Source organism: Schistocerca nitens, chromosome 1, assembly GCF_023898315.1.
Source record: "Schistocerca nitens isolate TAMUIC-IGC-003100 chromosome 1, iqSchNite1.1, whole genome shotgun sequence".
In the NCBI taxonomy this organism is placed as follows: domain Eukaryota; kingdom Metazoa; phylum Arthropoda; class Insecta; order Orthoptera; family Acrididae; genus Schistocerca; species Schistocerca nitens.
Window position 1 is genome coordinate 690,429,949 of NC_064614.1, and position 17,745 is coordinate 690,447,693.

The following is a 17,745-nucleotide window of genomic DNA, read 5'->3' on the forward strand; positions in this document are numbered from 1 at the left end:
AATAGGCCGCAGATAATCACCCGCAGATAATCGAGAATTTATTGTATTATTAAACAAGTAGATGAGGTTCAGTCAGGTCAGTAGCTCATGAAAACATCCTAATGCAAAATGGCTCTGAGCACTATGCGACTTAACTTCTTAGGTCATCAGTCGCCTAGAACTTAGAACTAATTAAACCTAACTAACCTAAGGACACCACACACATCCATGCCCGAGGCAGGATTCGAACCTGCGACCGTAGCGGTCGCTCGGTTCCAGACTGTAGCGCCCAGAACCGGACGGCCACTCCGGCCGGCCATCCTAATGCAGTTGCAATTATAACACAATCCTGAAATGATTATTTAACAAGTAGTCAGCTCTACAGCTTATGAAAAGCTCATGCTCGGTAAAGAAATCAACTCCTAATTTCCTCACTTACATTGTACCCAACACATAATTCTCGTTTTGTATATTGCAGAAGATAAAGAAGTTTCACACGCACACGCTACCTTTATGGCAAAACACTCTCCCCTTTGCCTGCTATCATTTCCCAAAAACTCGTTTCAGTATCTCTCATCGTTTATCAGATATAAGGGATGTTGTGAATATTTCTCACTTTCACGAGACGCCGAGTTATGACGTGGCGAATACGCAGAACACTGGCAGTACACCCGATTCCACGAGATGATAGGGTACTACACTACTGGGCATTAACATTGCTACACCACGAAGACGACGTGCTGCAGATGCGAAATTTAACCGACAGGAAGAAGATGCTGTGATATGCAAATGATTAGCTTTTCAGAGCAGTCACACAAGGTTGGCGCCGGCGACACCTAAAACGTGCTGACATGAGGAAAGTTTCCAACCGATTTCTCATACACTAACAGCAGTTGACCGGCGTTGCCTGGTGAAACTTTGTTGTGATGCCTCGTGTAAGGAGGAGAAATGCGTACCATCACGTTTCCGACCTTGATAAAGGTCGGATTGTAGTCTATCGCGAATGCTGCTCGCGTTGGTCGAGATCCAATGATTGTTAGCAGAGTATGGAATTGGTGGGTTCAGGAGGGTAACACAGAACGCCGTGCTGGATCCCAACGGCCTCGTATCACCAGCAGTCGAGATGGCAGGCATCTTATCCGCATGGCTGTATCGGAGCGTGCAGCCACGTCTCGATCCCTGAGTCAACAGATGGGGACGTTTGCAAGACAACAACCATCTGCACGAACAGTTCGACGACGTTTGCAGCAGCATGGACTATCAGTTCGGAGACCATGGCTGCGGTTACCCTTGACGATCCATCGCATACAGGAGCGCCTGCGATGGTGTACTCAAGGGCACGAATGGCAAAAACGTCATTTTTTCGGATGAATCCAGGTTCTGTTTACAGCATCATGATGGTCGCGTCCGTGTTTGGCGACATCGCGGTGAACTCACATTGGAAGCGTGTATTCGTCATCGCCATACTGGCGTATCACACAGCGTGATGGTATGGGGTGCCATTGGCTACACGTCTCCGTCACCTCTTGTTCGCATTGACGGCACTTTGAACAGTGAACGTTACATTTCAGATGTGTTACGGCCCGTGGCTCTACCCTTCATTCGATCTCTGTGAAACCGTACATGTCAGCAGAATAATGCACGACCACATGTTGCAGGTCCTGTACGGGCCTTTCTGGATACAGGAAATGTTCGACTGCTGCCCTGGCCAGCATATTCTCCAGATCTCTCACCAATTGTAAACGTCTGGTGAATGTTGGCCGAGCAACTGGCTCTCCACAATACGCCAGTCACTACTCTTGATGAACTGTGGTATCGTGTTGAAGCTGCATGGGCAGCTGTACCTGTACACGCCATCCAAGCTCTGTTTGACTCAATGCCCAGGTGTATCAAGGCCGTTATTACGGCCAGAGGTGGTTGTTCTGGGTACTGATTTCTCGGGATCTATGCACCCAAATTGCGTGAAAACGTAATCGCATGTCAGTTCTAGTATATTTGTCCAATGAATACCCTTTTATCATCTGCATTTCTTCTTGGTGTAACAATTTTAATGGCCAGTAGTGTAGTTAATAATGAGAGATCGGTACATGTGCGGCCTGTGGTGCACACCCACAGTGTCAGTATTGCCCCTTGAGCAAAACAGTTTGACGACCACTGCATTGTACAGTTTGCGTCAATACGCTAGCATATCGGGCAGCTTCATACTTATTGCTGTGAAGGTTACTCTGAACATGGCAGCTCCTTTCTGCCATTCTGTCGCGTCTGCACGTCGATCCACCTTACTGCACGGATTCCACACAACTGACGGGCTCATACACAACAATTCACCCTCATGGCTTACGTCATAGGGTGGAATCACCCGACCGTCTCGTACCAGTCCTACTCCATCTGCAGCGCTCCAATTAGCGCTCCTATTTGTAAGGGGGCGATTAATAGCTGGTTCTGTATAGTTTATGTGAAGTCAAATTGAAAAGGAAGGAAAGAGTCGAAAGACAGGGTCTGATTGGGGACGGATATCGAAAATGTAGACGTAAATTTTGTCTACTCCGACACTGATTATGAAATGCTAATTAATGACGTGTTCGCGTCGCTCATTTTGCTTTGAATAACGTATTGCTCCAGACAGCATGTTCATATACGGAAAACACAAGTTGTACTTGCTCTTATGTTGTCGGAGGAATATGACCTAAGAACTGTTACTCACGACTTCAAATATGCTTCATCTCAGAACTCTATATACAGCGTCGAAGAAAATTTAGTGATGTTTGTGTAAGTGATTATTATTCAAGTACGTGTCAGCCACATCTAATCCTCACTGTACGGATAGTTACACACAGAAGTTTTTGTGTAGATCACAGTAATTTAGAACATACTTGCGAACTGAATAGTACGTTATATATTGACCTTTTATATCTTTGTTATTATTATTTATACATTTTCCTAGATGTAATTACCATCCAGTCTTCAACACTGCACTATTTCTCGTCACATGTGTTTCCATTTATTGAGATCTGATTATGGCAATGCAGAAACGCGTCATAAAAAAACAGTAAAATAAAATCGTTGCGATCCACAAAAATTTTGTATGTAATTGTTGAAAATAATATCTGATCTCTTTACGGGTTTTATGGACATTGTAGCCCAGACTCATTCAATTCTTTTATCGAAAGGTTGCGTACGAAGAGCTCGATATGCTAGCTCCCCAGAATGACACAGATTAAGTTACTAAACAGAAATAATAGCTAGAGAACAACAAAAGTAGAACAACTTTCCAGAGAAATTTAAAATGAATGTTGTGCACCAAGTTTCTACGAAAATGCGTGCGTTAGTTTCCCAAGATAATCGATATTGTATTAAAAAGACAAATCACTGATCAGTTGGAGAATCTACGATGGCATTGGAAGGCGTAGCGGTGATCGGGCAGATATGACATATTCCAGTAATAAGCAACAACAAATTTATATTCCTCGGAACTTTTCTTCGATCTTTAGCTGTAGCTTAAGCCTATTGATACAAATTTGTTGCAAGAGGTTCGGAAAGTGAGAGACCTTCCTCTCGTGGACATACGGCGTCATGTTCGACTAACAGCGTGCACGCATTCGTAGAGTGACATTCGAACAGCGATTTAAAACGTGTGTGACTGAGTTGAAATTATTCGCACTGTGGCTAAAAATGACCACGAAAGTCTGAGCGTGACCGTTACACTATAATCTATCAAAATAACACGGATTTATGTCATTGTTTTCTGATTTCTGTATCACGTTATTAGAGGCGCAATTTTTCTGAGTAAGCGTAGAACCTATTGCTTTTACCCGTTTGTATAATGCACTGCATTTTTTTAAATGCGCCCTTTGCTTAACACAAAATGTTTTTTTTTCACATAGACATTTTTCATTAACTATGTAACATCTCTGGCTCTCATTTGATTATTTATAAATCGGGGTGACGACGTGTTTTAAGACGCTGGATTTCATTTTGCAAGTGTGACGTGTTAATTTCCGGCGTCCGTCGTCATGTTTTAAGTTTTCCGTGATTTCCCTAAAACCCTTCAAGCAAATATCGATATGTCTACTTTGAACAGAAAAGGCGATTGTCTTCTACGTTATTCCTCATTAAAACGTTTTGCTTCATCTCTGATGACCTTGTCGACAGCATGTGAAACCCCAATCAAAATGTTATTCTCTTAATGTGTGTCATTATGCCTTATATATTTATATATTCTTTAATGCTTTGTGTAGGCTACTAGAGAGCATGTCATATTTAATTGCCGTAACATACTTCTTTGGTGTTCTGTGCACATCTTTTGTGGACGCTTTCCGTATACACTTTTATCTGCTTTGCTGCTGGTAAACTGAAGAGCGAGGACATTACGTCACATAGAATACCTACAGGCTGTTTCCCAGTGTTATATCGGCCCTTCCGTAGCGCACCTTTTAATTCACTGTTGATACAATACATTTTTTACTAAACGCGTAAAGGCTAAGAGAAATTTACAGCGAGACTGGCTTACTTCAGATCAAAGCATTATAAAGTAAATTATATAGAAACGATAGTCATAAATTACAGAATTAAAACAAGATTCATAGGTTCACTGTATGTATTGAATGCATACGTGTCTGTCTAAAAGCGTGAACGTTGACTATCTTCCTCCTAACTGGATGAATATATTTCGTTAAGATTTTTAGTATCGTATTATGTAATTATTCCAAAGCATTTAGGACTCTTCCTTATATATACGTCTTCCATCACTTGTTGCCATTAGAAATTGCCATTCCGTAGTGCTGAGTTTTCTGTAGCTATGGTAACATACAACTAGTCTGACTTTGTTGCTCCAAAGACATTCCGTAGATCCTGCAGCCGACGTATTATTGCTCAATGTGAACCTATACAAATTTAATTACTAATTATAATCTTTGACTGCATCTTCATAAAAATACCTAAATAGGTAAAATGTATAGATAATATATTGCAGCCAGTGTGTTATTACTGAATTTTGGGGTCAACAGAAAGGTCCGATCTTACTCGTCGGCTTTGACCCGTGACGTAAGCGTGTTGTGGTGTGTGACGTCATTACGGCGCGGAAAACCTAATACATGGTTTGATGTACTCTTGTTTAAAGAACATGTATACGTAATATGAAGCAATTTGATGAACATATTGATCTGTAGCGTAGCCCACTTGAGGTTAGGTTGGGAGTTTTTTTTTTGGAATGCGGCCGCGGCAGCGGCCGCCTATGATTCGAAAATATTGATTTGACACTAATGAAGCCTGTGGGGGGATGGGGGGGCACTGCAGACTCCCCCCACCGCATAACGACATATTTAGTTTCTCCCCACCCAAAAACCCCCAATTTCCCACGCTTGTCCCGTTACAGTCATTAGGCTTTTTGTGAAACTTGTGTATTTCAGTGTTTACAATACGTATTCGATGTTTTTATATCCGCCATATTGGAATTGTTGTTTATGGTCGTTTCCGCGGTATTTGTGACGTCATGGGTCAAAGCCGACGGGTAAGATCGGACGCTTCTGTATTTCCGAATTTTGACATAAATACATTTTATTACTCATTACGGAATTTAATTGTATCTTCGTAAAAATAAATGGGTAAGAACGTATGTCTTAGGCTACTCACTTTCTAGTTTTGGTAAAAATTGCTTTAATTACCACAACAATATTTCACTGACCAAGTAAATTTGCGTAAAATGAATCTCCATATATGTTTATTAATCGCTGTGGACCTTTCCTCTAATAAATTTTAAATTTTCCCAACACTTCTTTCAGTTTTTGTATATAGTAAAACCTAGTGAATCAACTTCATTAAATTCTTTGCATGTAATCACACACACACACACTTCATAACAATACTTTCTGCGGTAATCAGTACAAGTCTCTACAGTTCGGCAGATGCCTATTCACTAGATTTACAGTCTCTCAACATTTGGTCCATTTGAAAAATACAGTTATTTTTTTCTTCAACATTATGCAATAATTAAATATCAGTGATGCGAGTAGGCCTTCGGTTGCTAAGTTTTTCGCGACCGGCGCTAATCAGACCCGTTACGAAGGAAGTATACGACGCTAGTCTACGTTGTTTCGCTCGATGACATGCAACAGACAGAATAAACACAATTATGTAGTTTCATTTACTGCCCTTACCCTAATAGAGAGCTTTTTTTTTTTTTTTTCAACCTTCGATCGGTCGCTATGTGGAAACCACAGTGAAAATCATGTTTTATTTGCAGCATTTAACTGCAACTTCCAGCTACTTCTCTACATAGTCGCTGCTCCAATTCAGACATCTGTCGTAGCATGGTACCAACTTTCCAATACCCTCGACATAGAAGGCAGCCGCCTACGATTTCTCTAAGCTAGTCTGTAGCCCGTTATCCGTGCCAAAATTCTGTTCTCATAGAGAACGGTTCATGTGAGCGAAGAGATGAAAATCAGAGGGAGCCTAGTCCAGGCTGTTTGGTGGATGATCAAACACTGCCCATCGAAAACGCTGCAGGAGCGTCTTTGTTGCACCGGCGGTATGTGGCAGAGAATTGCCAGGGGGAAGGAAACGCATGTCAGTTACGTTGTGTGAGCCGCATGAAATCAGACGGATGAAACCCCTCCACAGGACTTCACACTTGGCGGGAGGTACTATTTTCTAAGTATTTTTACGTTCTCATTGTGCCCTCAGAACCGAAAAGTGCGGTTTCAAAGCGATATATGAGTTTATGATACTGCCCTCTGCGACACTGAATGCCGCCTGGCGGGGTTGTGAGCATGTATTGACGTGTTGTAGCTGTGATCTTCAGTCCTGAGACTGGTCTGATGCAGCTCTCCAAGCTACTCTATCCTGTGCTAGCTTTTTCATCTCCAAGTAACTACTGCAACCTACATCCTTCTGAATCTGCTTAGTGTATTCATCTCTTGGTCTCCCTCTACGATTGTTACCCTCCACGCTGCCCTTCAGTACTAAATTTGTGATCCCTTGATGCCTCAGAACATGTCCTACCAACTGATCCCTTATTCTAGTCAAGTAGTGGCTCACACTCCTCCCCAATTCTATTCAGTTCCTCCTCATTAGTTACGTGATCTACCCATCTAATCTTCAGCATTCTTCTGTAGTACCACATTTCGAAAGCTTCTATTCTGTTCTTGTCTAAACTATTTATCGTCCACGTTTCACATCCATACATGGCTACATTTCATACAAATACTTCGAGAAAAGACTTCCTGACACTTAAATCCGTACTCGATGTTAGCGAATTTCTATTCTTCAGAAACGAGTTTTTTGCCATTGTCATTCTACATTTTATATCATCCCTACTTCGACCATCATCAGTAATTTCCTCCACAAATAGCAAAACTCGTCTACTACGTTAAGTGTCTCATTTCCTAATCTAATTCCCTCAGCATCACCTTCTTTAATTCGATTACATTCCATTATCCTCGTTTTGCTTTTGTTGATGTTCATCTTATATCCTCCTTTCAAGATAATGTCCATTCCGCTCAACTGCTCTTCCGAATCCTTTGCTGTCTCTGACAATTACAGTGTCATCGGCAAACCTCGAAGTTTTTATTTCATTTCCATGGATTTTAATTCCTACACAAAAAAATTTCTTTTGTTTCCTTTGCTGCTTGTTCAATATATAGATTGATTAACGTCGGCGATAAGCTACAACCCTGCCTTCCCAACCACTGCTTCCCTTTCATGCCCCTTCCACTCTCATAACTGCCATCTGGTAGTTACATGTACGTGGAACAGTGACAAATGGGCAAACATTCTACCAATGATACAGGGTGCAGTAGGGAAATCCACGACATAAATGACAGAGGATCAAATAGGTAAAAAGATAAGGTCTACTACAAATCATTTGATGTCCCAGGTGATAGTAAGCTTAATTGCTGAAAGGAGAAAATATAAAAATGCATCAAATGAAGTAGGCGAATGGGAATGCGAACGTCTAGAAAATGAGTTTGACAGGAAGCACTAAATGGTTAAGCTGGAATGGCCTGAGGACAAATGTAAGAATTTAGAATCATATTTCTATAGAGAATAGATACATACCGCCAACGGGAAAATTAAAGAGGCCTTTAGGGAAAAGAGAAGCAGCTGCATGAATATAAAGAGTTCATATAGAAAACCAGCCCTAAATAAAGAAGGGAAATCTGAAAGCTGGAAGGAGTGTATAGAGGGTCTGTAAAGGGAAATGAACTTGAAGGTAATATTGTAGAAAGGGAAGAGGACGTAGATTAATATGATGGGGGACATACGATACTGTGGGAAAAATTTGACAGGACAATTCAAGATCTAATTCGAAACAAGGCCTCTGGACTACACGACATTCCGTCAGCCATGACAAAACTCTTCCGTCTCGTGTGCAAGATGCATGAGACCGGCGAAATATCCACAGATTTCAAGAAGAATGTTATAATTCCAATTCCAAAGAATGCAGTTACTAAAAAATGTTAAAATTACCGAACTATCAGTTTAATAAGTCATGGTTGCAGAATGCTAACACGGCGTCCTTACAGAAGAGTGGAAAAACTGGTAGTAGTCGACCTCGAGGAGATCATTTTGGATTTTGGAGACATGTAGGAACATGGGAGAGGTACTGACTCTAGGACTTCCTTTCGCATACACCTAGATTAAGGAAAAAGCAAACCTACGTTTAATGTATTTGTAGACGTAGAGAAAGCTTTTGACATGTTGACTGGTATACAGTTTTTGAAATTCTGAAGGTAGCAGTGGTTATGTAAGGGAGCGAAAGGCTATGTACAATTTGCATAGAAACCAGACGGCGGTTTTAAGAGTCGAGGGGAGTGAAAGAGCAGTGGTTGAGAAGGGAATGAGACAGGGTTGGAGCCTATCCTCAGTGTTGATAATATTATGCTGTGGGGGATATTCACATTGGTTCCCATACGACCTGTGGTAGTAATCGAAGACACCAGGACAATTGTGGACTGCTTGAATATTATTGCGGACCACCAGCATCCCTTCTAACTTAATGTCTCCCCCCAACAACGATGGTATCTCCCAGAAGGATAACTGTCAATGTCGTAGTGCCAGAAGTACTACAGTGATGTGAGTGCATGAGAGTGAACCAAAGTTGATGTGTTGACCGCCAAATTCACATGACCTTCGGAACTCACCTGGGAGGCTGTCGGACACCAGGTCGGCGACCACAGCCCGCAACCCCGTGAGGTACTGGAAATGCGTGAATGGTGCCACACACCTCCGAAGACCTACCAAGGACTTGTCCAATCCATGGCATGCAAACTACTGTCGTACTGCGTTCCATAGGTGGACCAACACGCTATTAGGCAAGTGGCCGGCTCGTGTGTGTGTGTGTGTGTGCCGAATTGAATTCATAAAATGAAATAAATCGGAATATTGAGGATGCAGTGACATGGAAATAGTTCACTGAAAGCAGTCCAGAAATGAAGAACCCTTTGATATACAGGGTGAGTCACCTAACGTTACCGCTGGATATATTTCGTAAACTACATCAAATACTGACGAACCGATTCCACAGACCGAACGTGAGGAGAGGGGCTAGTGTAATTGTTTAATACAAACCATACAAAAATGCACGGAAGTGTGTTTTTTAACACAAACCTACGTTTTTTTAAATGGAACCCCGTTAGTTTTGTTACCACATCTGAACATATAAACAAATACGTAATCAGTGCCGTTTGTTGCATTGTAAAATGTTAATTACATCCGGAGATATTGTAACCTAAAGTTGACGCTTGAGTACCACTCCTCCGCTGTTCGATCGTGTGTGTGGGAGAGCACCGAATTACGTAGGGATCCAAAGGGAACGGTGATGAACCTTAGGTACAGAAGAGACTGGAACAGCACATTACGTCCACATGCTAACACCTTTTTATTGGTCTTTTTCACTGACGCACATGTACATTACCATAACGGGTGAGGTACACGTACACACGTGGTTTCCGTTTTGTATTACGGAGTGGAATAGAGTGTGTCCCGACATGTAAGGCCAATAGATGTTCAATGTGGTGGCCATTATTTGCTGCACACAATTGCAATCTCTGGCGTAATGAATGTCGTACACGCCGCAGTACATCTGGTGTAATGTCGTCGCAGGGTGCCACAATACGTTGTTTCATATCCTCTGGGGTTGTAGGCACATCACGGTACACATTCTCCTTTAACGTACCCCACAGAAAGAAGTCCAGAGGTGTAAGATCAGGAGAATGGGCTGGCCAATTTATGCGTCCTCCACGTCCTACGAAATGCCCGTCGAACATCCTGTCAAGGGTCAGCCTAGCGTTAATTACGGAATGTGCAGGTGCACCATCATGCTGATACCACATACGTTGGCAGATCATTCTGTAGAAACGCGATGTATGTTGCAGTGCTCTCCGATACACACGATCGAACAGCGGAGGAGTGGTACTCAAGCGTCAACTTTAGGTTACAATATCTCCGGATGTAATTAACATTTTACAATGCAACAAACGGAACTGATTACGTATTTGTTTATATGTTCAGATGCGCTAACAAAACTAACGTGGTTCCATTTTAAAAAAACCTAGGTTTGTGTTAAAAAACATACTTCCGTGCATTTTTGTATGGTTTGTATTGAACAATTACACTAGCCCCTCTCCTCACGTTCGGTCTGTGGAATCGGTTCGTCAGTATTTGATGTGGTTTACGAAATATATCCAGCGGTAACGTTAGGTGACTCACCCTGTATAATGACTGTACCACGATAAACGAAAATTTGCATGACCTCTGAGCACGAATCCAGGCCCAGCTGAAATGATGACTAATGTTTTCTCCTATCATCTCCGCGGACACTACAATCATATGTTGTCCTTTCGTTTGGCGTGACATATCGTTTCAGTTAATTGCATCCTACTGATTTCATCTCCATCAGTTCCACTCATTTCATTTCAGTTCATTTAATTCAATTAATTTATTTACGTTCCCAGAGAATCTCCGTTAGCCTGCGTTCACAGTGGCCCGACAGCTTGAGCACATCGCGTCCGATATCTTTCGTTAGTTTTTGGCGTGGTCAAGGAGGTTATTTGAAAGTGTTTCCGAATAACTGGTAAAAAATGAATGCGTTAGAATAGCCCTGGTTTCCAAATGAATTTGCTGTGGGATAGGCATAGCTAAATGCTTTGGCAACGAAAAAATTGAGATTTTTTGACATATTCACTCCTTTCTCCAGATCTGGCACCCTCTAACTTTCGCATATGCCGACAATTTACCAAATTTCAGGCAGGAAAACATTTTGAATCCAATGTACAGATTATAGATCGCTATTTTTGCAAGCTTTCCGCAAAACAGTGTTGGAATCTAAACACTGAAATAACGCTGGTAATTGATAAAAAGATTAACCACTTGCAGTATAAGTGAATTAAAGAAACACTGTCACTACCAGGCAATCAAGCTTTCATCCTGTTGTTGTACAGTTGGCAGCAGTGTGCAATCGTGGCCCCCATAAATTTACCACGTCCTAGGTTGGTTATAACGCAATAGTGTGACATGGGTGGCCGTGCAGTTACCGTATAAATGTTTTACAAAACGAGTGATACTTCGTAAGTTGCACAGTGGAAATATAGCGAGTCATTTCCAGTTAGGGAGTCATAGTCTCTTCAAAGAAATATTACTTCGGGAACATTTACACTCCCTGTTAAAAGAGATTTTAAAATCTTTGGACTCGATATTGACGATAAGTTATCATGAGCACCACAAACTAAATATGTACCCCAAAAATGTGTAAAACGTACTTTGGCAGGACAGGAATTTGGTGGGGTCCAGATTCAAGTGTTACCACCAGTTTTCATCGCCCGCTGGTCATATTACATACGGATTTTGGGTTCTATCTTTTGTTTTGACTTTGCAACAAACACCGCCGTTAAGAAGAATAAATACGAGTTAGCACCAAGTCATTAGGTCTGGTTGGGAGTCCTTACAACCCCTGTAACTGCTCTTCTGATCTGGAATCGGCCTTACGTTGTGATTAGTTTTGTTTTATGTTGCTGTGTCATTTTAAATCGTTCCGTACACATAGCCCTGGATTTTTACAGACATGACTGCTTCCAATGATTTTCCTACAATAATAGTAATGGGTGTTTTTGCCTAGTTATAGGGAATACGCTGCACTTGTTTATTAACTTGTCACAGTTGGGGAACAAGGTTATTTAGAACTTTATATCTGTATAAATTATTTATTTTCACTATTGCGGTTTCGACCAGGTGGTAAAATGGAAAATACTGTGATTCAGTTTATGATTTGTGCTGAGGCACAAAAAAAAAAGGCTCTGAGCACTATGCGACTTAACTTCTGAGGTCATCAGTCGCCTAGAACGTAGAACTAATTAAACCTAACTAACCTAAGGCCATCACACATATCCATGCCCGAGGCAGGATTCGAACCTGCGACCGTAGCGGTCGCTCGTTTCCAGACAGTAGCGCCTAGAACTGCTCGGCCACTCCGGCCGGCTGCTGAGGCACAGTCCGTTGCAATATACCACTTGATGATGGGCTTAAGGTCGAATTTGGAATAGTGAAAATAAATGATTTCTACATTCAGTGGCGAGTATGATGTATTTTAAAAATATTTGTTTATGTTCGAGTTCAGTATCATCCTCGACAAGCTTCGCGTAATTTCGACGTTACCCTCTAGGCCATTTAGTGTGGTCCCTACTCTACCAAAACATCTTTGTTACGACAAACGCAACAGCAACACAACTACCAAGTGACAGTATCGCACCTCAGAGTTAATCACGGGAAATTCCGGTGACACGTACATCAAATGAATATGCTATCATGTAACTGTCGTGACAACGAAGGAGGAGGGAAAAAAATTTGCCTCATTTGTATGAAAATCGCGTTCATTTTGGAATTCGACTCGTAGTTGAACTGTTTGTATACTGTTTTTCGGTGGAGTAGATGAGGAATGAGCCGACACAATTTGGAACACTGTCTAAAACTCACTCCTTTTCAGATTTACACACGAAGTGACTTTCCACTGAGAGCTATTGTACTATGCGCTCTGTAACTTCGTTTTAATCATCGGTTGTACTACTTTTATAATATTGTTCTATCTGCGTATGTGTATCAATCTCCATTACAATGTAACAATAGCAGATCACAGTGCCTATTGGCTTCAACAAGTGGCCACGAAAGCCTTAACAATTTTGTAATAGCAGATCAGTCAGATGAGAGAATTCGATTCGGGCTCACCTCCCTGTTCATCTGTGAGAACCGTATGTTCGTATCAACTGTCGTACACAGTGAGCAGCAGTGTTATCTCCAAGCGCAAAATACATTTACGAAATTCCAGTACCTGTATTGCAAGCATGGTCGAAGGAACAGGCACAGCGGCGACTACAGCCGTCATAAATACAATATCGTATTTATCCACACCCGTCCCCCGTACATAAATTACATAATTTGTACGAGTGCAGGTTGTGACGCACGAATGACGACATATGAAAGTTTGGGCCTGGCCCTGTGTCTTGCACTGACAGCCAAAGCAATTGAGGCGACCCCTAGCGTAAAGCGGGAAATACGGGTTCTAGTCCGGGTCCGGCAAACATTTTCTCTGTCGTCATTTCGTTATACAGCTGATGGCTGTCCGTTTGGGGACAGAATCGCATTTCGCGATTGAGAAGTCTCTTCACCCTCAACGGGTGACTGTGTGGTATGATTGGTGGCACGGTGACTACCGAACGATACGTGAAGGTTTTAGATGATTTCATCCCCCATTATACGAAGTGACCATGATTTCGACAAGATGCGGTTCCTGCAAGACGGAGCTCGATTTCATCGAAGCAGGAGAGTGTTTCATGCCCTGGAGGAGCACTTTGGGGTCCGCATTGTGTCTCTAGAGTACCCAGAGGCCACTGGCATGGGCGTCGATTGGCCGCCATATTCTCCGGATCAGAACAGATGCGACTCCTTTTTGTGGTGCTGTATTAAAGACAAGGTGTACAGCAGTAACCCCAAAACCATCGCTCAGCTGAAAACAGCCATTCAGAAGATCATCGACATTCCGACACCAGCAGGTCATGCAGAATTTCGCCACTCGTCTGGCCGCATCATCGCCAATGATCCGAATATCTGTAGTGACGTTTACATGTTGAATAAAGTGTGTGCATGGCGTAGTTTGTAAGAAATTTGAGGTTTTTTTTCATATATTTCAATAATTGTGACACTGTATTAACAACACCGACAGTATCGTGTTCACCCGCCGATACCAGACACTGACTTTCAATTAAAACGTCTCCCATCCCCCAATACGGGAATTACATAATGTGCACTAGTGCAGGTTGTGCTGCATGAAAGACAACATATGGAAGTTTGAGGCTGGCCGTGGGTCGCGCACGAATAGACGAAGTTGTTAAGGCGACTGCTCGCGTAAAGCTGGAAATCCGGCTTCGAGTCCCGGTGCGGCACAAATTGTCACTGTCGTCATTCCATTACGGGTGTCCGTGTCCGCAACGGCCAGTACATTTCATGTGTTTCATCTACAAAATGCATTTCTCTGCGACATCTCGTATAAAATTGAATTTAAAGACCTCCCTGTGATTTGGCAACTGCCGACGTTATGGCTTTGCTTAATTTGTGTGCGCGATAGAGGAGAAAATACGTTCTATGGCTGGACTGACGGCCTTTCTTACAGTTTAGACCCTTAACTTCCAACCGGCCTAGTTCCGTACCTGGGCCTTTCCACAGCAAAAGGAAGAGATGTGTAATAGGCTTGCGCCATGATAGTTCCCGCGGAAATGCAAGACGTGGCGAACACGCAGCAATAGAGTCTGTCAGTCAGTCGGCTCGCCCCTTTTCAAGACCGACGAGTTAACAAAGTTGCCTCTGGAAGGCACTGAGATGCCGACTTAATACATCTCCAGTGGCCCACTAGCCAGACTTAAACGAAACAGCGCCGTGGATAACACTCGGGGGAACAAGCGGATTGCTGCAGCAACTTTTACGGACTGGCTGCGAGAACAGGTGGGGGCGCCTGCTTGCTGCTTTGCTGTCGCCCACCTGTTGATCGGAGGCCCTGCGGCCCGCCCGTCACGAGTGAGGCAGCGACGTCTGCTGCTGTCAGTTGCACCAATGTGTCAACAGCCCGAGTCTAGCCACACGCGCGCGATCAGGCGTGCTTGCACTTGCCATAGAAATTTCGTATTTCCGACGTTGCCGTCCACACAAATTGTGGTAGTAAATTTATAAATGTCCGGGCCAGAAGTGTTTAGAGGTTCTGAATCGTCGTCCTCCCAAATGCGAGTCCATTATGCTAACAATTACGCCATCTCGTTCGATCAAGAAAAAGACAACCCGGACTTTTTTGATGCATTCTTTTTCTACTAAGCCCACTACTTCTGAATCTTTCACTCGTGAACTACTGCTGCATACACAGCTTTTCCCAGAATTTCGATATACGATTTTGACTACATCGTAAAGTCAGCTTCTAATGATGCACACATAAATTCGATGTGTCTCTTTAAAGTGCACTCTTCATCGATATGCCTTTTTGTACCAGAAGTCTGCGACGATTTGATAGAAGTACTCAAGGAATTCTTTAAACCGCGTTGTTGGATGCCGCCTGGTGGCACTGCGAGCTAAAGTATGTAAGCGGAGCAGACACGGACGGGGGATTACCCTAGCGAAAATATGGGGTGCAGTTGGGGAAATCCACTGAGATAAGGGACTTGGACAGACAAAGGGCGAAGCTGATCTAATATTCGCCGGCCGAAGTGCCCGAGCGGTTCTAGGCGCTACAGTCTGGAACCGCGCGACTGCTACGGTCGCAGGTTCGAATCCTGCCTCGGGCATGGATGTGTGTGATGTCCTTAGGTTAGTAGGTTTAAGCAGTTCTAAGTTCTAGGGGACTGATGACCTTAGATGTTAAGTCCCATAGTGCTCCGAGACAGTGAAACTACCACTAGGCGCTAAATATTTGGACGTCACAGCTATTTCCAGAACGTGGTTCAAATGGTTCGAATGGCTCTGAACACTATGGGACTTAACATCTGAGGTCATCTGTCCCCTAGACTTAGAACTACTTAAACCTAACTAACCTAAGGACATCACACACATCCATGCCCGAGGCAGGATTCGAACCTGCGACCGTAGTGGTCGCGCGATTCCAGACTGTAGCGCCTAGAACCGCTCGGCCACAGCGGCCGTCCTACAGAACGTGGGGTTCGGAGACTTGTCTGCTCTGTAAAGCAGGATAGATGTTGATCTGTGGCATCTGTACCAAAATAGCACGATGCTGGTACACGCACAAGTGTTTTCGGAGCACACCGTTCATCGTACATTGTTGAATACGGAGCTCCGCAGCAGATCATCCCTACGTGTTCACATGTTGAGCCAACGACGTTGTCAGTTACGATTGCAGTGGGAACGGGACCATCGGGATTCGACCGTCGATCAATGGAAACATGTCGGCTCTTCGGGTGAATCACATTTTCGGCTACATTAGATCGATGGTTGCCTCCACAAACGGTGTCATCGAGGTGAACGGCGGCTCGAAACCTGCAGCTCGCCACGGACACAGGCTGGTAGAAGCAGTAATATGCTATGGGAGACATTTTCCTGCGTTTGCATGGGACCTGTGGTAGCAATCGAAGACACGTTGACAGCTTGCATCGTTAATGTCTTTCCCGACGGCGACGTGATCTTTCAGCAGTGTAATTATCCGTGTCTCGGAGCCAGAACCGTCTTACAGTGGTTTTATAGTGAACTCACATTGATGTCTCTGCTACCAAATTCGCCTGATGTAAATCCTCTGGAAGTCATCTGGGTCGCTATTGGGCGTCATCACGTCGTACGCAAATCAGTGGCCCCTTTATTTATGCGAATAACAAGACCTGTGCGAAGACAATTAATGCCCCATATCTCCACAAACCTACCAACAAACTGTGAATCCCCGGTACGCAGAATCAGTGATGTATTTCGTTCCAAAGACGAACAAACAACATATTAAGCAGTTAGTCCCAACGTTTTGGCTCATCAGTGTAGTTTAGAAATTTTAGAACATGCCTAAAATACAGTTATAACTGGATTCTGCAGTTATAATATGGCGGTAGAAGGAAGACGTTCCTTTTTCAGTTAGCGGTCTTCGTAAGCATTGCTTTCTCCGTTCCATGATCCTAACTATAGATGTGTCGCATTTATGCAATTTGCGGTTTCTCGTTTGCCCGTGTGTCCTGTCCTGTAAACAACAAACAAGTCGAGTGTGTGTAACTACGCACGCAAATTTTCGAACTGAAGTTGGTTGGTTGGTTTGGGGGAGGAGACCAAACAGCGAGGTGATCGGTCCCATCGGATTAGGGAAGGATGGGGAAGGAAGTCGGCCGTGCTCATTCAAAGGAACCACCCCGGCATTCGCCTGAAGCGTCGAACTGAGGTGAAATCATTTTGTTTCGTAATAGCAATAGTATTTTGTTTCTATTTAGGATTAAGATTTGAGTCATAGGATTTTAAAAGCCCCGTTACCTAATGCATTGTCTCACCACTTGCTGCGTACCGAGCTGCAAATGTGCTGCTTCAATGCGATTAAGGATGGTAAATGATTCTGTAACACTTTTATGGTTAGTTTCCATTGTGTTTTCTCAAACTGCAGAAGCGTTATTATTTCTTCAGATCTTACAACCAAAACTAAGGCAAAAATCTCAATTTTTACAGTCAGAAAAATGATACTCGAGTGCCACGAATCTGTTTATTAACAATCGCTACAGATACTTATTCGTTTTTGGCTTGATACTAAAAAGGATTTAC